Source organism: Callithrix jacchus, chromosome 8 (genome assembly GCF_049354715.1).
Source record: "Callithrix jacchus isolate 240 chromosome 8, calJac240_pri, whole genome shotgun sequence".
Lineage (NCBI taxonomy): Eukaryota > Metazoa > Chordata > Mammalia > Primates > Cebidae > Callithrix > Callithrix jacchus.
The window spans coordinates 14,323,347-14,348,373 of NC_133509.1; the positions used below are offsets into that span (position 1 = coordinate 14,323,347).

General features: G+C 41.5%; 1 protein-coding gene across 14 annotated transcripts in view; it reads left to right on the forward strand.

The window, feature by feature from the left end:
* Positions 1-25,027, forward strand: part of IQCH (IQ motif containing H) — a 293,872-nt gene that overhangs the window by 12,659 nt on the left and 256,186 nt on the right. Inside the window, exon 1 of one of the 14 annotated variants that reach the window (XR_013520765.1) lies at positions 24,274-24,498. The exons of the other annotated variants lie outside the window; for them this stretch is intronic. The gene's annotated coding sequence lies outside the window, so the exon portion shown is untranslated. Of the gene's footprint in view, positions 1-24,273; positions 24,499-25,027 lie in introns of those variants that run through there. 14 annotated transcript variants of the gene reach the window in all.

Genomic DNA, 25,027 nt, shown 5'->3' on the forward strand with positions numbered 1-25,027 from the left:
GTGCCCTTCCTTACTAGGGTCTGGAGGAGCAAGGGAAGACACTGACTTCCTTCATGGAGTTAGTTCCTAGAACTGGTACTTGGATCATATCATTTCTGTTCAATACAATAGTCTAATCATTGGCCTTCTTACCAGGAAGATGGGGAGCTGTCGAGTTTGTATGGGCCCTACAAACCTGGAGGAGTGGCAAGAGCATCTCTTAGACCCAGCTGAGAATGTGTAGGGCAAAAGTAGCATGCCATCAGAAATGGAATGAGACAAGACAAGGTTAAAAAAAAACTTGGGAAAAGTCCACACTGGGTTTTCAAAGTAAACAGGCAGGTCCTGAGAGTCAAAATGAAAGTCATAGGGTGTGACTCAGGGAAGAAGAGAAGCAACAGCAGGAAATGGGAATAGATACAAACAAGAGAATCCCAGAGATGGGAGACTATGGCCCATGGCTGACATTTTCTCTGCTCCCAGTCATACCTGATTCTGTACTTGCCCCAAGACACTGTCATGAATAGACTTGGCTTCAGAGTCTGGCATGGACTGCTAGGAGATTATATGCAAAGCAGGTTACAGAGCCCAGAATTTCTTCAAGTTCTCATGCCTACAAGGCGGAGATAGGACAATTCATTGCATTTTTCTTCTATGGTTCCTTAGCAAAGTCCTTAGAATATCCAAGTAGGAAGGTGTTTTTCATTTACCAATGGCACGACTCACTGAAGAGTGGGCAGCTTAGTCACAAGCTTGATCAGGGGATCAAAGAGGAGACTTAACTTTCTCTAAGTTTTGAATTGGGACAGAAGCAGGACCTGGCCTTTTATTGCACATAGCCATCAGTCAAATAAGGTGGGCATATATTCATAATATGTGTATATTTATTTATAAATTATATATTTTTATTATATAAAATAATAAAGCTGTGTTTAGCGAACCCAAATTACCTTAATTTTCTTGCCCAGAGAGGTTACTTCAAAGACAAAGCTTTTGTTAATTATCTTAAATACTTGCTTTACTGGAAAGACCCAGAATATGCCAAGTATCTAAAGTACCCTCAGTGTTTACACATGTTAGAGCTGCTCCAATATGAACACTTCCGAAAGGAGCTGGTGAATGCCCAGTGTGCGAAATGTATTGATGAACAGCAGATTCTACACTGGCAGCACTATTCCCGGAAGCGGATGCACCTTCAGCAAGCCTTGACAGAGCAGCAACAGCAAAATAACACATCGGGGAAATGAAACACTGGATACAGATGTGTCTGAAGACCCATATATATATATATGTGTGTGTGTGTGTGTGTATATGTGTATATACGTATATATGTGTATATACGTATATATGTGTATATACGTGTATATATATATATGTGTGTGTATATATATATATATATATATATATATATGTCTTTTGTACAGTGAAGAAAAAAAATGAAAACTCTTCCTGTCTAGCTTTATTATGGTAGCCCTTAGAGCCTTTAGTGTGCTTTTTAATCCAACTAACTTTTTATTGTCAATAGACTATCACTATTAAAAAAAAAAAGAGCCGGGCACGGTGACTCACGCCTGTAATCCCAGCACTTTGGGAGGCCGAGGCGGGTGGATCACAAGGTCAAGAGATCGAGATCATCCAGGTCAACATGGTGAAACCCCGTCTCTACTAAAAATACAAAAAATTAGCTGGGCATGGTGGCGTGTGCCTGTAATCCCAGCTACTCAGGAGGCTGAGGCAGGAGAATTGCCCGAGCCCAGGAGGCAGAGGTTGCGGTGAGCCGAGATTGCGCCATTGCACTCCAGCCTGTGTAACAAGAGCGAAACTCTGTCTCAAAAAAAAAAAAAAAAAAAAAGTGAGACGGAATTTCACTCTTGTTGCCTGGGCTGGAATGCAATGGCACAATCTCGGCTCACTGCAACCTCTGCCTACCAGGTTCAAGCGATTCTCCTGCCTCAGCCTCCAAGTAGCTGGGATTACAGGCATGCGACGCCATGCCCAGCTAATTTTGTATTTTTAGTAGAGATGGGGTTTCTCCATGTTGGTCAGGCTGGTCTCGAACTCTTGAACTCAAGTGATCCACCTCAGCCTCCCAAAGTGCTGGGATTACGGCATGAGCCACCGTGCCTGGCCAAATTTTTTAAAAATTGTATGAACAGCACAAAACTTTTAATTCTTGCTAATAGTGTTCATTAATTATAATGTTCTGGTTGCTTAATGTTGTTAATTATGATGGTTTTATACTGGCTGTGATTAATATCTTAAGACATCATACTCTAGACTTAGGTTCAGCATTGATGATAGGTGTAAGTCCATAATTTCAGTTATTCTTCTGGATAACTTTTAAGGTTTGGGGTTTTCTTTGGCTGACTTTTCTTAAATTGGATTGAATCATCATTTTTACTTTCTAATATGGGTGAAGGAAAAAAGCTCATGCTAAGAGTAAAAATGTCAGCTCTGTCATTTTCTTGTTCATGGATGCTTATTATCTTCAAAATACATTGTACTTTTGCAGAAAGCCTTAAGACGCGTCAATTTTTTCAGTCATAGCACACTTGAAATTAAATAACACAATTCATAAACCCACTGCATGAGTAAACTGCAGTCCATTCTAATGCTCTGAGAGCAAATGCACCGGTGCTGGTCCATTGTTTTGTGATTTGGAGCTTCCACTCTCAGGATGCCTCCAGAGCTGCAAGGGACATTACCCCATGGGGGATTAAGTGACAAGCTGAATATTGAATGGTAGTACAAAGTAATTTCTTATTTATTTCTTTTTTAATTTAAATAGAAGTTCTTATACTTTCCTCACATGACCAATGGCATCATCTTATGTATCCCCTGGGTTATGGGTACAGTATTTGAGAGACAACAGGTCTAGAGTGATGGTTCTCAAACTTTTGTTTGCAGTTTTCTTTCCCTGGCTCCCAGGTGGGCGTCCTAGAATCTGCATTTTAATGAACATTCTTGATATTTCTAACACAGATGATTTGTGCTGGGAATCTCTGGGATGAGTGTCACTGCCTGGAATTAATATTTTTTGGGCCACATAGAGGGCATAACTGTATGATCAAGAGCTTGGTCCTGGACATTCTGCTACCAGGTTGCTATGAAGGATTGGAGTGCCTCTTGCACTGTGATTGAACCAGGACTGGGACCTGGCAGTCAAGCTAGCAGGAACTGCCAATTCCTGCTCAAACTTTGAGGCTGATAGAATGCCAGAGGCCAAAAGTCCCAGGGCAGTAACTCCTTCTGAGAGGGAGGCATATAATGACTGCAGATCTCTGTTTGTTCCTTTGACAGTAGAGCGCAGTTCCTATGAGTAACTGAGAATCAACATTGTTCAGATATGGGGCTTCACTCTATCTATGGAAACCCAGGAAATCGGGAGAGTTTATTTTAAATGAATACTATTCCTAGACACACCTTTAAAAAGAATTTAGAACATATATGTAATAATGATCATCTTCATTATCATTCTTATCATGATCTTCATCATCATCATCAATATTTTCATGACACTTGACAGTTTGCAAAGGATGTTCTTTAAACTTACAAGGTAAATATTTACTCTTTCTTTTTAAAGATGAGGTAACTGAGACTCAGAGAGGTTGTGTAAGTCAGTCCTGGATCATATGTATAATCAATGATAAGGCTCGAGTCCTTCAAATATCTACAATCTAGCACTCTTCTGCTCCATAACTGCCTGAAAATCAGAAAGCCTGATTTTCACAAAAGATACTTTTCCTTTTTAGCCAGCATTGCTCAAGGGAAAATCTGGTAGTTTTGTCTGGTAGAGACAAACCAGTAGGTACACAAAATGATGATAATGAATGCCAGCAAATGCAAGATTCTCCTAGCATCTTGAAACAATGATAAAGACATTATCAAAAGTAGCGTATTTTCTCCAAAGAGCTCTAAGTGCTTTTGTATTGTTTTCAAAATAGGTTTCACCGTTATCACCACTTTGTTGATGATTTTTCTTTTATGTCAAAGGATAGTTCCTCCTCTTAACTGGCTTTCACAGATTTTATTGCTTGTGATATCTGCTCACACTGTTCTTAATGACCATGCTTTGGTTATTGACACTAGGAGGGTGACTGCCATCTGTACCAGCGCTATCAGAACTGCACAGAAATCTTCATTTTATGCTTGCTCTGTTGTGCTGGTATTTAGGGGAAAAAAAGAAAACAAACAAGAACAAAGCAGGTAATAGTGAAAAAAGGTGAGAGGAAAAGGTTTTTGTTAAATGGTGTGTGTAGATTAGAAGGTACATTGTCATTCAATTATTGAAACACCATGGATCCTATCTATTCTGGGTTGTTCCAGTGCAGTTATATATGATATGACTACACTCTAGTCACAGACAGAGAGAGAGAGATAAAGCACGTATATCAAGATGTTAACACTTGGTAATTATGTGAGGGGCGTTTGCATGCTCACTGTTCTTTACACTGCACATACAGTTTGAATTTTTAAAACAAAAAATACACTTTTAAAACAATTGTAAAATAAAACATAACAAGCTGGAAAAAGATTTACAACAGATATGACACAAAAATTGCTAAGATTCTTAAATACAAAATACACTTGCCAAAAAAAACCGAACACTTGATATAGACAGAGGGGCATCAGCAGACCACTCACAGAGAGAAATGCAAATAAGCAGTAAGCATGCGGAAGCGTTTAATGCCACTGGTAACTGATGAAACACAAATGAAACGAAAATGTTTAATCTTACAGATAAACCAGAGAAATGCAAATCACACAATATGTTACTATTGTTTCTTTAAAAATAAGCGAAACAAATAATTTAAACCACCAAAGTACTCAGTGCTGATGAAGGTACAGCAAAATGGGCATACTTTTATCCTTCTGGTGGAAGTGTAAATTAGCACAAAGTTGTTTCTTCATTCAATTTATTATTTTGTTGGTATATAATAGTTGTACATATCTTCAAGGTACATGTGATAATTTGATTCTTTTTTTTTTTTTTTTGAGATGGAGTCTTGTTCTTGTTGCCCAGGCTGGAGTGCAATGGTGTGATCTTGGCTCACTGCAACCTCCACCTCCTACCTCAGCCTCCTAAGTAGCTGGGATTGATACAGGCACCCACCACCACACCCAGTTAATTGTTTGTATTTTTTTTTTTTTTGTAGAAACAGGGTTTCACTGTGTTGGCCAGGCTGGTGTCGAACTCCTGACCTCAGGCAATCCACTCACCTTGGCCTCCCAAAGTGCTGAGATTACAGGCGTGAGCCACTGCACCTGGCTGTTACATTCTTATAATATGTAAAGATCAAATCAGGGTAATTAAATTATCCATCACCTTATATACTTATTTTTTCTGTAAGCTAGGAATATGCAAATTATTATAGTCTAGCTATTTGGAAAGGTACAATGGAGTAGTGTTAACTATAGTCACTCTAATGATCTATAAAAACTAGGTTTTATTTCTTTTCTCTAACTGTATATTATACTCATTAATCAATCTCTCTTCAACCACCCCTCGCCCCTCTCCTCTTGGCCTCTGGTAGCCACCAATCTACTTTCTATATTCATGAGATCCACTGTTTTTTTAGCTCCCACATATGAATGAGAACATGAGATATATTTGTCTTTCTGTACTTGATTTATTTCACTCAACATAATGACCTCTAGTTCTATCCATGTTGCTATGGATGACAGGATTCCATTGTTTTTATGGCCAAATAATATTCAATTATGTATATATACCATGTTTTCTTTATCCATTCATCCATTTATGGGTACTTAAGTTGATTCCAAGTTTTGTTTATTATGAATAATGCTGCAGTAAACATAGGAATGCAAATCTCTCTTCAATATATTGATTACCTTTCTTTTGGATATATACCCAGTAGTGGAATGGCTGGGTCTTATGGCAGTTCTAATTTTAGTCTCTTGAGAAACTTCCATGCTGCTTTCCATAGTGTGTATACTAATTTACATTCCCACAGAGTGTATGAGGATTCCCCTTTTTCCATGTCCTTGCTAGCATCAGATAAAAGCCATTCTAACTGGGATGAGATGATATCTCATTGTGGTTTTGATTTGCATTTCTCTGATGATTAGTGATATTGAGCATTTTTTCTTATACCTGTTGTCCATTTGTATATCTTCTTTTGAGAAATGTCTATTCAGATCTTTTCCTCATTTTAAAATCAAACTGTCTGTCATTTTGCTTTTGAATTTTTTTAGCTCCTTGTATATTCTGGTTATTAATCCTCTGTTGGATAGATGCCTTGCAAATATCTTCTCCCATTCTGTGGTTTGTCTCTTTACTTTGTTGATTGTTTCCTTTGTTCAGAAGCTTTTTAGTTTGATGTAATTCCATTTGTCAGTTTTTGCTTTTGTTGTCTGTGCGTTTGAAGTCTTACACACTTTTTTTGCCTAGACCAGTGTCGTGGAGCATTTCCCCAATGTTTTCTTCTAGAAGTTTCATAGTTTCAGGTGTTAGATTTAAGTCTTTAATAAATTTTACTTTGATTTTTATGTATGGTAAGATATAGGGGTCTAATTTCATTTTTCTGCATGTGGTTATCTAGTTTTCCCAGCATCAATTTATTGAAGAGACTACCCTTACCCCAGTGTATGCTCTTGCCACCTTTGTTGAAAACTAGTTGGCTGTAAATGTATAGGTTTATATCTGATTTCTCTATTCTGTTTCATTTGTCTATGTGTCTGTTTTTATGCCAATACCATGCTGATTTAGTTACAATAGCTTTACTGTATATTTTGAAATCAGATCGTATAATGCCTCTAGCTTTGTTCTTTTTGTTCAGAATTTCTTTGGCTATTTGGGGTCTTTTGTATTTCCATATAAATTTTAGGATTGTTTTTTCTATTTTTGTGAAGAATGTCATTGGTACTTTGGTAGGGATTGCATTGAATCTATAGATTGCTTTGGGTAGTATGCAAATTTTAACAATATTGATTCTTCCAACCCATGAACATGAAATATCTTTCCCTTTTTTTGTCCTCTTAAATTTCTTTCATCAGTGTTTTATAGCTTTCTTTGTATGTATCTTTCACTTCTTTAGTTAAATTGATTCTTAGATATTTATGTATTCTTTGTAGTTATTGTAAATGGAATTGCTTTCTTGATTTCTATTTTAGATTGTTTGCTGTTAGCATACATAAATGCTACCAATTTTTGTATGATAATTTTATATCTGACAACTTTACTGAATTCATTAATCAGTTCTAGCAGTTTTTTGGTGATGTCCTCAGGTTTTTCGAAATATATGTTTTCTATGAACAAAGCTAATTCCACTTTTTCCTTTCCAATTTGGATGCCTTTATTTCTTTCTTTAGACAGGATTTGCAGTATTATATGGAATAAAAGTTGTGAAAGTGGGTATTCTGGTCTTATTCCAGATCCTAGGGGAAAGGCATCCAGTTTCTCCCTGTTTAGTATGATGTTGGCTATGGGTTTGTCATATATGGCCTTTATTATTTTCAGGTATGTTCTTCTATCCCCAGTGTGCTGAAGGTTTTTTATTGTAAAGGCGTGCTGTGGTTTGTTTGGCTGCACCAAGTCTCATGTTGAATGTTGATCCGCAATGTTGGAGGTAGAGCCTGGTGGAAGGTGTTTGGATTGTGGGAGTGGATCCCTTAAGAATGGATTGGTGCCATTCTCATGGGAGTGAGTGCGTTCTACTCTTAGTCTCCATGAGAACTGGTTGTTGAAAAGAGATAGGCACCTCTTCCTCTCTCTTGCTGCTTCTCTCACCATGTAATCTCTACGTACTGGTTCCCCTTACTTTCTACCATGAATGGAAGCAGCCTGAAACCCTGACCAGAAGCAGATGCTAGCACTATGTTTCTTTTATAGCCTGGAGAACCATGAGCCAAATAAACCTCTTTTTCAAAAAAAATTACCCAGCTTCAGGTGTTCCTTTATAGCAACACAAACAGAATAAGACAGGAACATTGAATTTTATTAGATGTCTTTCAGCATCTATTGGAATGGTCATATGGTTTTTTGTTCTTGGTTCTATTAGAGTGATGTATCACATTTATTGATTTGACTATATTGAACCATCCTTGTATCCCTGGCATGAGTCTCACTTGATCATGGTGAATGATCTTTTAAATGCATTGTTGAATTTGGTTTGCTAGGATTTTGTTGAGGATTTTCATATCTATATTTATGAGTGATATTGGCCTATAGTTTTCTTTTTTTGTTGTATCCTCATCTGGTTTTTGTATCAGCATAATGCTGTTCTCATACAATGAGTTTGGAATTTCCCTCTCATTTTTTTTTTTTTTTGGAAGAGTTTGAGTAAAATCTGTGTTAGTTATTCTTTAAATGGTTGGTAGGTAGAAATCAGCAGTGAAGCTATCAAATCATTGGCTTTTCTTACGTAGGAAACTTTTAATTATGGCTTTGATCTCTTTACTCTTTATTGGTTTGTTGAGGCTATTTCTTTATGGTTCAATCTTAGTAGGCTGTAAATGTCCAGGAATTTATCTATTCCTTCTAGGCTTTCCAAATTGTTGGGATATAGTTGTTCATAATAGTCTGTAATAATTTTTTGTATTTCTGTTGTCTCAATTATTATGTCTTTCTTTTTGTTTCTGATTTTATTTATATGGGTTTTATTTCTTTTTTTCTTAATCTAGCTAAAGGTTTGTTGATTGTGTTTATCTTTTCAAAAAAAACCCACGCTGGCCAGGCACCAGTAGCTCACACCTGTAATCTCACCAGTTTGGGAGGCTGAGGTGGTTGGATCACTTGAGGTCAGGTGTTCGAGACCAGCCTGGCCAATATGGCAAAACCCATCTCTACTAAAAATACACAAAAAATTAGCCGGGCATGGTGACATGTGCCTGTAATCCCAGCTACTTGGGAGGCTGAGGCAGGAGAATCAGTTGAATCCAGGAGGCAGAGGTGGAAGTGGGCCAAGATTGTGCCATTTCACTCCAGCCTGGGCAACAAGAGCAAAACTCGGTCTCAAAAAAAAAAAAAATGCCTTCTAATTTTGTTGATCTTCCATATGTTTTTGTCTCAATTTCATTTATTTCTGCTCTAGTCTTTATTTTTATTTTTTGCCTTTTACTAATTTTGGGTTTGGTGTGTTCTTGCTTTTCTGATTTCTGGAGGTACATCATTAGGTTGTTTATTTGACCTGTTTATACTTTTTGATGTAGTCATTTATTTGTTGTAAACTGCTTTGTCAGTGCCCGATAATTTTGGTATGTTGCATATTCATTTTCATTTGTTTCAGGAAATTTTAAATTTTCTTCTTAATTTCTTTACTGACTGCCATTCAGAAGCATATTTTTTAGTTTCCATGTGTTTCTGTAGTTTCCAGGTTTCCTCTTATTATTGATTTCTAGTTTTATCCCATTTTAGTTAAAAAAAATACGGTTTCTACTTTTTAAAATTTGTTGAGATTTTTTTGTGGCCTAAGATATGATATCTAAAAATGTTCTCTATTCTGGAGAATGTTCCATGTGCTGATAAAAAGAATGTGTATTCTACAGCAGTTGGGTGAAATGTCCCATAAATATCAGTTAGGCCTGCCTGGTCTAGTGTGTAGTTTAACTTTAAAGTTTTTGCTGATTTTCTGTCTGGATGAACTGTCCCTTACTGATGAGAGTGTGGTGCTAAAATCCCTTGTTATTATTGTATTACAATCTCTCTCTCTCTTTAGCTCTATTAATGTTTGCCTTATATACTTGGGTGCATAGACACTTAAAATTAATGTACCCATTTGCTGAACCGACTCCTTTAATGATATCATGAGCTTCTTTGACTCTTTTTACAGTCTTTGGTTTGTAGTCCATTTTACCTAAGTATAGTTACTCCTGCTCTTTTTGAGTTTCTGGCTGCATTGAATATCAACTTCATGTCTTTCCTTTCAGCCTGTCTTTATAGGTGAGGTGGGTTTCTTGCAGGCAACATATAGTTGAGTCTTCTTTCTTTTATCCATTCAGTCACACTAAGTTTTTTAATTGAGAACTAAATCCGTTTACATTCAGTCTTATTATTGATAAGTAAAGACTTACTATTACCATTTTTGTTGCTTGTTTCCTGGTTGTTTTATAAATCCTCTCTTGCATTGTAGTTATTTTTCTTTGGTAGTATGTTTTAATTTATTGTTATTTACTTATTTGTTTGTTTGTTTGAGATGGAGTTTCACTCTGTCACCCAGGCTGGAGTGCAGTGTCATGATCTCTGCTCACTGCAACCTCTTCCTCCCAGATTCAGGCAATTCTCATGCCTAAGATTTCCAAGCAGCTGGGATTACAGGTGCCCACCAGCATGCCTGGCTAATTTTTGTCTTTTTAGTAGAGACAGGGTTTCACCATGTTAGCCAGGCTGGTCTCGAATTCCTGACCTCAAGTGATCTGCCCACCTCAGCCTCCCAAAATGCTGGGATTACAGGCATGAGCCACCATGCCTGGCCTGAGCCACCATGCCCAGCCATTGCTTTTTATTCCTAATGTATCTATTATAGTTTTTTGCATTGAAGTTCCCATTGAAGCTTATAAAAACATCTCCTAGGCCAAGAGTGGTGGCTCACGCCTGTAATCCCAGCACTTTGGGAGGCTGAGGTGGGTAGATCATGAGGTCAAGAGATTGAGACCATCCTGGCTAACATGGTGAAACCCCCATCTCTACTAAAAATACAAAAATTAGCTAGGCTTGATGGCACATATCTGTCGTCCCAATTATTTGGGAGGCTGAGGCAGGAGAATTGCTTGAACCTGGGAGGCGGAGGTTGCAGTGAGCTGAGATCATGCCACTGCACTCCAACTTGGCGACAGAGCAAGACTCTGTCTCAAAAACAAATCTAGATATATAAGTTATTTTGAAGAGATAATGTTATCTTAGATCACTAAAAAGGAATAGAAACAAAGAAAGAACTTTTTGAAAACTCTACTCTTTAAGTCCATCCCCCATATATTTTGACTTTTTTGGTCTCAACTTACATAGTTTTATATTGCCTATCTTTTAACAGGTTGGTGTAGCTATTACTGTTTTTAATATATTTATTTTATAGGCTTCATACTTGAGTTATGAATAGGTGATACACTACAGAGTGTTAGTGTATTCTGAGGTTGTATATGTACTTAATTTTTCCAGTGAGTTCTTTTCCTTACAATGTTTTCTTTTTGCACATTAGTGGTTTTTTTCTTTCAGATTGAATAACTCCCTTTAGCATTTGTTGCAACATGGGTCTGGTGGTGGTGAATTGGCTCAGCATTTGTTTGTCTGGGAAAGACTTTATCTTTGCGTATTTGAAGGATAGCTCTGATGGATACAGTATTTGTGGATGACAGGATTTTTACTTTAGCACTTTGAAAATGTTTTCCCACTCTCTTGGTTTGTGTGGTTTCCATTGAGAAGTCCTTTGCCAGATGAATTGGACCTCCTTTATATGCTATTTTTCTCTTTTCTCTTGCTATTTTCAGGATCTTCTCTTTTTCCTTGACCTTTGAGAGTTTGATTATTATATGTTGGGATGGTCATATTTGAGTTGAATCTGTTTGGTGTTCTCTGCCCTTCCTGTACCTGAATATTTATATCTTTTTAATGTTTTGGAAGTTTTCTGTTATTGTTTCTTTAAGTAAGCTTTCTACCCTTTACTCTTCTTCAGCTCCCTCTTGAACATCAATAATTTTTAGATTTGGTCTTGAGAGAATTTTCTATATCTTGTAGGTGATCTTCATTCCTTTTTATATTTTTCTTCTCTAACTGTGTATTCTCAAATAGGCTGTCTTCAGACTCACCGATTCTTTCTTCTGCTTTATTCATTCTGCTGCTGAGATCCTCTAGTGAATTTTTAGTTTAGCAAATGCATTTCAATATTTCCATTTGGTTTTATTTTTATTGTTTCAGTCTCTTTGTTAAATTTATTTGATACATTTCTTAATTGATTTTCTGTGTTATCTTGGCGATCACTGAGCTTCCTTATAACTGCTATATTTTTGGTCAGAGAGCTTGCATATCATCATCTCCTTAAGATCAGTAACTGGTTCCTTGCTTTGTTCATTTTGTGGAAGTCATGGTTCCTTGTTTGCTGTTGTTGTTGTTGTATGTCTGTTTCTTTACATTAAAGGATTAGTTATCTATTCCAGGATTCTCTCTCTGACTTGTTTTGTTTTTTTATTGGATATGTTTGCTTTTTTTCTTTGTGATTTTTGAATATCTTTTTTCCCCCATTAGGTTGCTGTCTCTTTTTTGGCACTAGATGGCACCTTAAGCTTGGTTTACCTTGAATCTAATAAAGGATCAGAGTGCTGGCTGTCCCAAATGGAAGAGGTCCCAAAGGGGATATTCTGGCAGTGTGGGCAGCTGGCTAAGGGTTTGTGCCAAGAGGACCTGTGGAAAATACTTCTTACAGCATGGTAATGCACTCTGATTTGGTGTCTCCTTTGGCCTAGTTACAGAGTAGAATTTCTAGGGTTGGGATGGTTATCTCACCTCCCCACTTTGTCTCTGGCTTTCCTCAGGGTATTTGTCCCTTCAAGTACTCCTATACTTCCCATGGGTTGAAGTAGGGATAGGTATTTTGTCAGGAGACCAAGGTGATAGGGAAGCTGATTGTCAACTTTGATCACACTTTTTCTATTGAAGAAACTATGATTTGGGTGAAATATTTTCACATGCTTGGTGCAAGGCAGATTGTGGAAAGGGGAGACACAGATATGGAAACTGATTTTTTTTTACCATCTGCTTGGAGTTTTTTTACTTCTCTATGGCCCTGGGCACTGTCTCATCCTCATCTTTGGGTTCTAGGGTATTACTGGTAATAATCTCGGCAATGTATGTATGTTTTTAGTTTTCTGTTGGGGGAGCATGAAGCCAGCTTGCTTCTGTGCTGCCATTTTGGAACTGGAAAAGAGCATCAGGTTCTTAAAAGCAATTTTTCAATATATATGAAAAAAATTTAAATTATTATGTTTGGCAGGATGTGGTGGCTCATGCCTATAATCCCAGCACTTTGGGAGGCTAAGGTGGGAGGCTCGCTTGAGTCCGGGTGTTTGAGACCAGCCTGGGCAAAAAAGTGAAACCCCACCCCTACAAAAAAAATTTTGGCTGGGTACAGTGGCTCATGCCTGTAATCCCAGCACTTTGGGAGGTCAAGGCGGGCAGATCATGAGGTCAGGAGATCGAGACCATCCTGGCCAACATAGTGAAACCCCATCTCTTCTAAAAAAAAAAAAAAAAAAAAAAATTAGCTGGGTGTGGTGTGCGTGCCTGTAGTCCCAGCTACTTGGGAGGCTGAGGCAGGAGAATTGCTTGAACCTGGGAGGTGGAGGTTGCAGTGAGCGGAGATCACACCACTGCACTCCAGCCTGGTGACAGAGCAAGACTCTGTCTCAAAATAAAATGAAATAAAAATTAGCTGAGTATGGTGACATATACCTGTAGTCACAGCTCCTCTGGAGGCTGAGTCGGGAGAATCGCCTGAGCCTAGGATATTGAGGCTTCAGTGAGCCGTGATTGTGCCACTGCATTCCAGCCTGGATGACAGAGTGAGATCTTGTTTCAAATAAATAAATATGTTTCATTTAGTAACTGTAGCTCTAAGAATTATTTTAGGAAATAAGGTGAGATATACATTAATGTCTGTGTAAGTATTGAGTCACAGGGGCCAATACTTATACATTTTAGGATTGTATCTAATAGCAATAACTTTGGATATACCTTAAGTATCAACAGTAAAATAATTATTAAATTCATTTTAAGATATCTATATGTGTGTTATATAGCTATTAAAACTGATACTGAAGAAATTTTAATGATATGGAAAATTTCTCACTGCATATGCTGAGGGAGAAAAGAGCAGGGTACAAAATTATATCTCAATTCAATTATCAGTATCTAAATTCACTTCTAAACTCATCATCCATGAAAGTAAAAGGATTTAAGAAATGCACCAAGATATTTTCACTTCTGGGAATATGGTGACATACTGTCTTCTATGCCTTCTGCTACATACAACTAAAAATCTTGGAAATTATAAATAAAACAAACTTTAAATGCCTTTGAAAGATGGAGAGAAGAAGGCAGACCAGCTAAGGGCCTTAAGACACAAGGAACAGCATGGTGGTGAATTTCCTGTTTTTTTTTTTTTTTGTTGTTGTTGTTTGTTTGCCTCCTTTATCCCATATCAAACATATATAATTTTCCTTTCCTCCAAAGAATTTCTTTGAACAGTTCTTGCAAGACAGATCTCTGACAACAAATTCTCTTAGTTTTTATTTGTCTCAAGACATCTTTATCTCCCCTTTACTTTTGAAGGATAATTTTTGCAGGTTAGTGGGTTTTTTCTTTCCACAGTTTAAATATTTCAATTCATTCTCTTCTTACTTGCATAATTTCTGAGAAAAAAGTGCAATATAATTCTTATCAATAGGTAAGGTGTTTTTTTCTCTCTGGCTTCTTGCAAGATTTTCTATGTTTTTAGTTTTTCATATTTTAAATATGATATGTATAGGTGTAGGGTTTTGTTGTTTTGTTGCTTTTTTTTTTTTTTTTTGCATTTATTCTGGTCAGTGTTCTATGAAATTCCTGGATCTGTAGTTTGGTGTCTGTCATTAATTTTGGAAAATTATCAGCCATTATTACTCAAAATCAGATGTTTCTTTGGTTCCTTTGTCCTTTCTTTTTCTGATATTCCTATTATGAGTATGTCACACTGTTTATAATTGTCCCTCAGTTCTTGAATATTCTGTACTGTATTGTTCATTCTTTTTTCCTCTTTGCATTTCACTTTGAGGAGTTTATATTGACATTTCTTCAAGGTCACTGATTTTTTTTTGGCCATATTTAATGTATTGATAAGCCTGTCAAAGATATTCTTCATTTCTTAAAACGATGCTTTTTATTTCTAGCATTTTCTCTTGATTCTTTCTTAAAGTTTAAATCTCTCTGCTTACATTACTCATTTTGTCTTGCATGTTGTTCACTTTTTTTTTTATCAGTGCCATTAGCCTCTTAATCAGAGTTATTTTAAATTTCTCGTCTGATAATTCCAAAATGTCTGGCATAGCTGAATTTGGTTCTGATATTTGCTTTGTCTCTTCAGACTTTTTTTTTTTTTTTTGCCTTTTAGCATGCCTCATCTTTTTTTTTTTTTTTTTTTTTTTTTTTTTGAGATGGAGTCTTGCTCTGTTGCCAAAGGCTAGAGTACAGTGTGGTACAATCTCAGCTCATTGCCACCTCTGCCTCCCGGGTTCAAGTGATTCTCCTGCCTCAGCCTCCCGAGTAACTGGGACTACAGGTGTGTGCCACCACACCCAGCTAATTTTTGTATTTTTAGTAGAGATGAGGTTTCACCATGTTGGCCAGGATGGTCTCAGTCTCTTGACCTTGTGATCCACCCACCTCAGCCTTTCAAAGTGCTGGGATTACAGGCACGCATCACATAATTTTTTATTGAAGTCTAGATTCCATAATTACATCATTAGGTAATATCATTTAAGATAAATAGGCCGTCAATGTGAGGGTTTATGCTTATCTGACTAGGAGTTACACTGTGTTTACTGTTTGCTATTAACTGTTGGTATCTGAGGGTTTCCTCAAGTATCTTTGTTTTTATCACTCCTTTTGTCTTGGGGTTTCCCTAGAAGCCCCTTCTCAAAAAGAGTCTGAACTTTGCAGTCTTTCTTTTCTTTTTCTTTTTTTTTTTTTTTTGTGACTCCTCCCCACTGCAGCCTTTCATCTAAAATCTTCCATTATTCAGGGGCTCTGCAAATGTGGTGGTAAGGCGTGTGTGGAAGGAAGCATTCTATGCTCCTATAATGAGGTCTCAGTCTTTTGGTGAGTCTTTGCCCTGGGCTGTTACCTTGACAAGTTTTTCATAGCATTTCCCCCTGTTAAGTGAGATAGGAAGACTAGAATGGGCTGGAGTTGCCTAATTGCCCTTCTCCACTTCAGATAAGGCTTTGGTAAGATAGTTTTCCTTGGGAGCAGAAGGAAGAACAGAACTCTCTAGGAATATTCCAAAATGACTATTTCCCTCTCCCCCTGCTGGAAGCCAGAGTGGATTCTCTGATCCTCACAGTGAGAACACATTGGGGCTCTTGGAGGTAAAACTTACAAAAGTGTGGGACACTCTAAGATTCTCCTCTCTGCTCCCAAGAATTTTTAACTCTCAAGCTAGTCCACACTAAGCCTCGAGAAATTTGTCAATTAGAGCTTAAGCATTCTTGACAGTGCAGGTTCCAACAGCTGACTTCTGCTCTCAGGCTTCTGCTCCCTGCAAGCTGAGATCCTTTATAATAATACTGTAAGGGTTATTGTCTTCAAGGTTTATTGCTGAGTTAAAAATGAGGAAACTGAGGCCAGCACAAAAAGATTAAATGCCAATTTATTAGTCTCCCAGGCGAAGTTCTGTGGTCCCGGGGAAAGAGGCCAGAGAAGTCACACCTAACTCCTCTGGGTGTGGGGTTATATAGGGAGTGAAGGCATTTGATTGGCTGTGGAGAAACAGGATGTGGATGTGGCAAGCTGCTATAGGTAGGTAGGCAGGATTTCCAGACAGGGCAATGTGCTATTGGGCAGGTTTTGGTGGGGCTTTCCAAGGGCGGGCAAGGTGCCGAGTGCAGTGGGGATTTCCAAGGCGGAGCTAGATGATGGGCATATTCTGGTGATGTAATTTTCAGGTGGGGAGAGGGGTGGGTATGTCCGAGCTCCCAGCGAGGCAACCAGCCTTACATTCCAACCTTTTTGATAATATATGCGACACCACTTCTTTCTGGCTACTCCCTGCTGAATAGGGGCAAAGTGAGGGGAAGGGGTCAGTTGGCTGGTCCCTCGATTGGGAGTCGGATATAGGGGTGAAGTATCATCTGCTTAACGGCCACCCTGGAAATTTCTCTCATGCGGGCCTGTAAAAACTTGAGAAAAAAAGGGGCTATCATTAGTAAAAGACACACAATGATAACGGGGGTGATAATGGGAGCTAGCCAGGTAAGCATGAGGGATTGCCACCAGTTGAGAGATGAGGCTGGTGTGTTCTGCTTCCTGTGGAGGTTCTCTTGGAGGCAATAGAGAGTGTTGACATTTTCTTCCACAAGGCCTGTTTCATTGATGTAATAGCAGTACTGCTCCTGGAGAAACAGACAAGTACCTCCTTTTTCTGCCCTTAGTAGGTCTAGGACCCGTCAGTTCTGGAGAGTCACCTGAGCCAGCAACATGATTTGCCGCTGGAGGGAGGCTAAAGAGGTGGCTGACGCTTCAATAGCTATGCTGAACTTGTCCTCTAGTTGAGCAGCTGAAGTGACACATAGCCTATGGCTCCACTTCCTATTCCAGCTGCTACTAGAGAGGATGCTAAAGAGAGGCCAACTGCTATCGGGGGAAAGACTGCTCATTTGCTCCGGTGATTAGGGGACAGTATGATGAGGGATAGGAACTTGGCTTGTCCGTACACTTCTAACTGCGGGACTAGTGTGACAGGCACACAGGGGAAGGGGAGGGATGTATGAATAACTTTGGTTAGGGTTCCATTACATGATTTTGGGAATTCAAATTTTATGGCTGATTGGCAGCCTGTGGGCTGGCAATCTGCTTGGGCAAGGTATTGCGTTTTGGCATTGGAGCCTTCTGTCCAGGACTCCTGGAGGTAGAACCACCAGACATAGTAGGAGTTGGCTTTAAGAAGGGATACCAGAAGGATTATTAGGAAGAGAATTTGAAGGATTAGGAGTTGACAGGTAGGGGTTAGAGGTGAGGTGCAGGTGAGTGGGGCCCAAGGGTTCGGACCTCCACTAGTCATTCTTGGGAGCCAGTTTGAGGCAGGACACATGGTACCAAGGGGTGTGGCCTAAAAGTTTGGCGGCAGTTGGGGTAGTTAGGATAACGATGTGGGGTCCTGATCACCTTGGCTGCAGAGACCCTGGCTTGAGTTCCCAGAGGAGGACACTGTCACCTGGCTGGAGAGGTATAGTCGGGTGGGAGTCCTCTGGTCCTGGAACTATGGAGAGAGTATGGTCTGCGTGTTCCCTGAGTAAGTGGCAGAGGAGAGAGAGGCAGGGAAGGTAGGAAGTCAGAGGAGTTGGTTGTACTGGGAGATTGTGAGAAACTAGAAAAGGTCTACCATAGAACAACTCAAAGGGGCTGAGACCCGTTGGCTCCCATGGGGTGGCTTGGATTCGGGCTAGAGCAAGAGGTAGGAGTGTGGGCCAGGAGAGTTTTACCTCTATGGTGAGTTTGGCCAAATGATTCTTGAAGATGCCGTGAGCCCATTCAACTTTACCCAATGACTGAGGGTGGTAGGGGATGTGTAGTTTCCAGGAGATGTTGAGAGACTTGGCGACCAGCTGGACCACCTGAGCTGTAAATGCTGAACTGTTGTCTGACTGGATATTTTCAGGTAAGCCGAAACGAGGGATAATCTCTTGGATTAAGAGGGAGGCCACCGTGTCTGCGGTTTCCCTGGAGGTGGGAAAGGCTTCAATCCATCCAGAAAAGGTATCTACAAAGGTTAAGAGGTAGCGGAGTTTTTTGTGCATGGGCATATGGGTAAAATCAATCTGCCAGTCTTGGGCTAGCAGATGGCCACGCATTTGGTGGGCAGGAAACTGTGGCCTTAAGCTGCCCTGAGAGGAGACATTAGAGCAGGTAACACATGCCTTGTGTACTTGCTCAGTTGTTTGTTGCAGACCTGGCAAGAAAAAGAGGGGCCGCACGAAACAGTGCAATGCTTTGGGCCCTATATGTAAGGATTGGTGGATTTTAGCAATGATTTTTAGGGCCTGTTCCCAGGGAAGGGCGATTCTGTTGTTTAGAAAGATCCAACCCTGATCAGATTCGGTTCTGCCTTTTAATACGAGGGCCTGTTTCTCTGATGGTGAGTTAGTCGGCGGCGTGGCCGTGGTGAGAAACAGGACTGGAGTGGGGGTTAGCCTGGTACTGGTTAAGGATTTTGCTACCGCATCTGCGCTTGCATTGCCCGGGAAACAGCATCCTGCTGGGCTTGGTGCCCTCGGCAGTGGATGACGGTGACTTCTTTGGGCAGTGATAGGGTTTGCAGGAGATTAGAGATCTGTGTAGCATTAATTATGGGGGACCCTTTTGTAGTAAGGAATCCCCGCTCTCTCCAGAGGGCAGCATGGCAGTGGGTAATAAGAAAAGCATAGTTTGAATCAGTATAGATATTTGCTCACTTTCCCTGTGCTAGCATGAGAGCTCGGGTTAAAGCAATGAGCTCTGCCTTTTGCAATGTAGTTCCACTGGGGAGGTGGCATGCCTCGAGGGTGGCTAAATCAGTGACTACTGCATAGGCGGCTTTTCGTGGCCCCTCAGCTGTCACTACTGAATTCCCATCTACATAAAAGATAAGGTCTGGGTTAGATAAGGGAAGGTCAGACAGGCCCTCCCAAGGTTTAGCAAATGTATCCATTAGTTCAGGGCAGGAATGGGCTGGGGAGGGGGAATGGGATGGAAGAGGAAACAAAGTAGCTGGGTTGAGTGGAGAAGTGGGATGGAGGCTGACTGAAGGGTTTTCAATAAAGAGTAGATGAAACTCCTGTAGGCTAGAGGGTCCTAGGTGGGCGAGAGATTTGTGAGGGAGAAGGTAGTCAGTCGATGAGGAGAGAACACCAAGATAGACTGGCCTAAGGTAAGTTTTAGGGATTCCTTGGTGAGTTCTGTTGCTGTTCCCAGGGCCTGCAGGCAAGGCTGCCATCCCCTGACTGTGGGATCAAGTTATTTTGATAAGTATACTACAGGACAATACAGAGGACCTAGGGGTTGGGTTAAGACTCCAACTGCAATCCCTTGTTTCTCGACAGTAAACAAGTGGAAGGGTTGGTTAAGGTCTGGCAGTTGAAGTGGAGGTGCCATGGACAGAGCAGTTTGTAGGGTTCTGAAAGCTTGTTTTACAACTCCGGGATGAGAGGGGGTCCCATGGGTGTGTCCTTAGCCGCCACATACAGAGGTTTAGTTAGAGTGGCAAAGTTAGGTACCCAGTGACAGAAGTATCCTACAAATCCTAAGAAGGAGAGAATCTGGTCTGCAGTCTCTGGAGGCTGCAGTGAAAGAAGTGCCTGCCGGCAGTTGGTTGTTAGGCTTTTAGTTTTGGGGATGAGGCAAATGCCTAGGTAGACTACTGAGGTGACTGACAACTGTGCTTTAGCGGGGGATACCCGGTATCCCTTGGATCCAAGAAAGTTAAGGAGAGTGGTAGTATGCTGTTGAGACAGAGAGAGGGAGGGGCTACAAAGTAATAGGTCATCCACATACTGGAGAAGGAGACTGGGTTGGAGGGGGTAGGAGCTAAGGTCAGCTGCTAAGCCTTGTCCGAAAATATGGGGGCTGTGTCTAAACCTCTGGGGCAGGACTGTCCAGGTGAGCTGCTGTGACAGGTTGGTGTCAGGATCAGTCCAGGTGAAGGCAAAAAGGAAGACTCTGGGTGAAGTGGAATAGTAAAGAAGGCGTCCTTGAGGTCAAGAACCATAAAATGAGAGGTAGTGGAGGGAATGTTGGATAATAGGGTGTATGCGTTGGGGACCACCAGGTGGATGGGTACCATCGCCTCGTTGATGAGGCGTAGATCCTGAACTAGGTGGTAGTCGCCGGACGGCTTCTGGACCGGCAAGATAGGAGTATTACAAGGGGAACTGGTGGGGATTAGGAGTCCCTGGGCCAGAAGTCGGGTGATGGTAGGCTTTAGGCCCTGGCGGTGGGTTTTTGAGATGGGAAACTGAGGACGTGAGGGAAAGGGGTAGAGTTCTTCAGGAGTATTTTAACTGGTGTGTGATGTCTGGCCACCACAGGCTTGGAGGTATCCCATACCGAGGGATTAACTTCACTTCATTAGGAGGAATAGGGGGTTGAGGCCAGGGGTCGAGACAAGGTGTGATACTGGTTAGGAGTAGCAGTAGGAGGTGGGCAGAGGATGGGCTTGAATGTGGGGGGAGCAGTGAATTGGAGGGTGGCCCCTACAGTCTGGAGAATATCTCGTCCTAAGTGGGGGACTGGGCATAAGAGTATGATGAGAAAGGAGTGGGAGAAAGGGTGTCACTCAAGGACATAGGCTAAGGGATGAGTTTGGTGAGGACAGGAGGGCTTTCCGTCAATCCCCATGACTGAAACCTGGGAAGGTATGCTAGGTCCTGAGTAGGAAGGCAACACAGAATAGGTAGCCCCCATATCCATTAAAAAAGAAATGGACTTACTCGCTACCTGCAGCATTACCCTGGGCTTGACGAGGGTGATGGGGGTCCTCGAGTCTGGGCTGCGCCAGTCATCCAGAAGGCCGAGAAGTTCAAGCGAAGGGACTCCTTCCTGCGGACTGGCCTGCCCTCCACATAGAGGTGTGGGGGGTGAGCCTGCAGCCCAGGACAGGCAGTCAACCTTCCAGTATTTAGTCTGTTTGCAGCTTGGGCAGGGTCCAGGAGGTGGATGAGGACAGGGGCACTGCCATGCCCAGTGTCCCTCCTGGCCACATCTGAAACAGGGCCCAGGCGGGGCCTTTGAGGGTTTCGATGGACCCCCTCTACTGGATGTTTGGTGGGCTGCTACAAGAGCTCGGGTTTGGAGGCCTACCTTTTGCTGTAAACAGGCCTGGTGGGTGGCCTCAGCCTTTTCCTCTAGGCCATTGAAAACTTTAAATGCCATGTTCACCAGGTCCCGTATGGGGGTTTGGGGGCCCTCCTCAGCTTTTTAAAGTCTCCTCCTTTTATCAGCTGCCGACTGGAAGATGACATGAGTGGCTAGGACTGTAGCCCCTGCTAAGGAGGCTGGATCTAGCCAGGTATGGAGGATCATAGCATTAGTTAATTGGTCTAGGAAGGCAGCTGGGTTTTCATCAGGACCCTGAGTTATTTTCCCTTAACTTGTCATAATTAACTACCTTTTGAGCTGCACTTTGCATGCCCGTTAAGAGGCACTGTAGCATTTGGTCTTGGCGGCGGCGGCCACCTTGACTGGTTTGATAGTCCCAATTAGGGTCGACCTCGGGGTCCAACACTGCACCTACTGACATTTGATTGTTTGTGAGATGTACCTGATCAGTGTGAGCTTGGGCTGCTGTAAGAATGTGGTCACACTCATCAGGAGTAAGAGTGGAGGACAGGATCACATAGGTGTCGTGCCAGGTTAGGTCGTATGCCTGGGTGAGGTAATGAAATTCTTTGGTATAAGCAGTAGGATTGGTAGAAAATGACCCTAGGCGTTTTTCAATGGCTGACAGATCTGAAAGAGAGAAAGGAACGTGCACTTGGACAATGCTTTCTGCTCCGGCTACCTCACGCAAAGGGCAGATGAGTGGGGGGTCATGAGAGCAGGTGTGAGCACTGACAGGGGAAGTCATATTAGGGCTTTGGGGAGGAGAAGGAGAAGAGGGAGGAGGGAGTTGAGGCCTTGCATAAGGAGGGAGGTTGGTAAAGCAGGCGGGGCAAGACAGGTCTTCCGGGTCTTCGGAGAGTGCAGAGCCAGGCAGGGCTGAAGGTAAAGGCGGGGTTTTGGCTAACAGAACCTGGGCAGAGGAACAAGAGGAGCAGAGGGGCGTCAGGAGTGAAGGTACCAGAAAGCCTGTACGTAGGGGACCTCTGACCATTTGCCATTCTTTTGGCAGAAGTTGTCTAAGTCTGTCAGGACATTAAAGTCTAGTGTGCCCTCTCGAGGCCACTTAGACTGGTTGTCTAGGGGGTACTGTGGCCAGGCCATGGTAGAGAGGAAAAGCAGCCTTTTCCTTTTAATGGAGAGACCCAGTTTGGGTAGATTTTTTTGCTAGGCATCCCAGTGGTGACTTGGGGTCTGGGCGAGATTTCTGATTGCCCATAGTTCACTTTTTGCGGGGTAGCCAAGGGTAAGGAAGGAATATAAAAAGGTATCATCCCCAACCCAGGAAGAAGTATTCTTTTCCCGGAGGGGGTGGCTGAGAGAGCTTACAGGCTGTAACAATGTAATGATTATAACAAGAAGGAGAATTAAAAGAGAGAGTGAGGCCTCAGTAGTAGAAGAATAGGAGGAAAAAAGAAAACTGAGTTACTTAATTAACAAGAGCTTATTTGCCAAAAAGGGCTGATCTGAGAATTTGAGATAGACGTTTTAGTACCGTAAGCTGGAGATTTGGTCCTGCTGTTAGGCAGGGCCTGGGTCTACAAACAGGGCTTCTGAATACCCAAACCTCGGCTGCTGCTGTGGAGATGTTCGGAAGGCATCCTGGAGTGCACTACTGAACACCGGAGAGGGTTTAGGAAGATGGGGACATCTCCCTCAAATTCCTGACCCCCAGAATCCCCTCACAGGGAGAAGACAAGAGTGTAGGGATGTCTCCTCTATGCTCAGGTCCTCGAGATGAGACCGGGGCCCCGAGCCCATGGCGAGAAATGAGAAGGAGTCCCCGACGCGGCTGCAGTTACGAGCAGGGAGTCCACGAGAATACGAGAGGGTTCAGGAAGGTGGGGATGTCTCCCTCAGAATCCTGACGCTGAGATCTTCTCCTCATGGGGAGAAGACAAGAGTGTAGGGACATCTCCTCTATGCTCAAGTCCTCGAGACGAGGCTGGGACCCTGGGCCCATGGCGAGATGAGAAGGAGTCCCTGAGACAGCTGCGATTGTGAGCAGGGAGTCCATGAGGCAGGCAGCGGGAGAGACTGTGGGTAACAGAAGTCTTACCTTGTGATGGAGCAGTTCCCTGTTACCTTGCGATGGAGCGGTTCCCAGGTCCGGCTTCGGGTGGCAGAGTCAGTTTCCCTCAGGAGGGGTCTTACAACTTCTCCCAGGTTTTGGCACCACTTGTAAGGGTTATTGTCATGCGAGGTTTATTGTGAGTTAAAAATGAGGAAACTGAGGTCATCACAAAAAGATTAAATGCCAATTTATTCAGCTCCCGGGCAAGGTTCTGTGGTCCCGGGGAAAGAGGCCAGAGAAGTCACACCTAACTCCTCTGGGTGTGGGGTTTATAGGGAGTGAAGGCATTCGATTGGCTGTGGAGAAACAGGACATGGTCGTGGCAAGCTGCTATAGGTAGGTAGGCAGGATTTCCGGATGCGGCAATGTGCTATTGGGCAGGTTTTGGCAGGGCTTTCCAAGGGTGAGCTAGGTGCCGAGTGCAGAGGGGATTTCCAAGGGCAGGGTTGAGTGCTGAGTGCAGAGGAGATTTCCAAGGTGGAGCTAGATGATGGGCATATTCTGGTGATGTAATTTTCAGGTGGGGAGAGGGATGGGCGTGTCCAAGCTCCTGGCAAGGCAACCAGCCTTACATTCAAGAAATTTGTCAATTAGAGCTTAAGCATTCTTGACAGTGCAGGTTCTGACAGCTGACTTCTGCTCTCAGGCTTCTGCTCCCTGCAAGCCGTGATCCTTTATAATATTACTCTGCAGTTTTCAGAACAGCAGTTTACCCTGTGATCTCAATTCTCTGATGGATATAAGAAGAGTTACTTTTGGTTCATTCAGCTTTTTCCTTGTTGTGACACTAGGAATGACAACTTCGAAGGTTATTACATGTTGGAGTGAAACTGGAATTCCATAAGTTGCTCTTTAATGATCATTTTGCAAAAGTGGCTATCACAATAGAATCAAGGTATTGAGTTATTGATGGGTGAGTTTTTTTGGTCATAATTAGGTTGATCATTTTAACGATCTGTAACTTGCTTTCAAATTAAAAATTTTAAGACATAACATAGCACACAAATACTCATTCTTACAATTTTTTTTTACATTGCTCTCCCATGAAACTGTACACTGCTTAATGAGGAAAATGTTTAACCACTTTTGATGTTTAAATTTTAAAAACTATATAAAATAGAGATTTAAAGAATATAAGTATTAGCCACTTAGGGATCATCATTTTGTATATATTTAACATTGGCTATCCTGTAATTTGATTTTATTAAACAAAATACAACAGTATGTATTTTCTTTTACCAGGAATGTTTTATAGTGCAATAATTCTGTCAGTTGTTAATCATATAAACTCAGCCAGAAATAGAGCTTTTTGTTCATGCTATTATGGTCTTTATCAGACTTGGAAATTCTTATACTTAATAAAACAACTGCAGTTTTACAGTGGCAAAAATGATAAAGATTGGTTTAATTTATTGTAATTACCA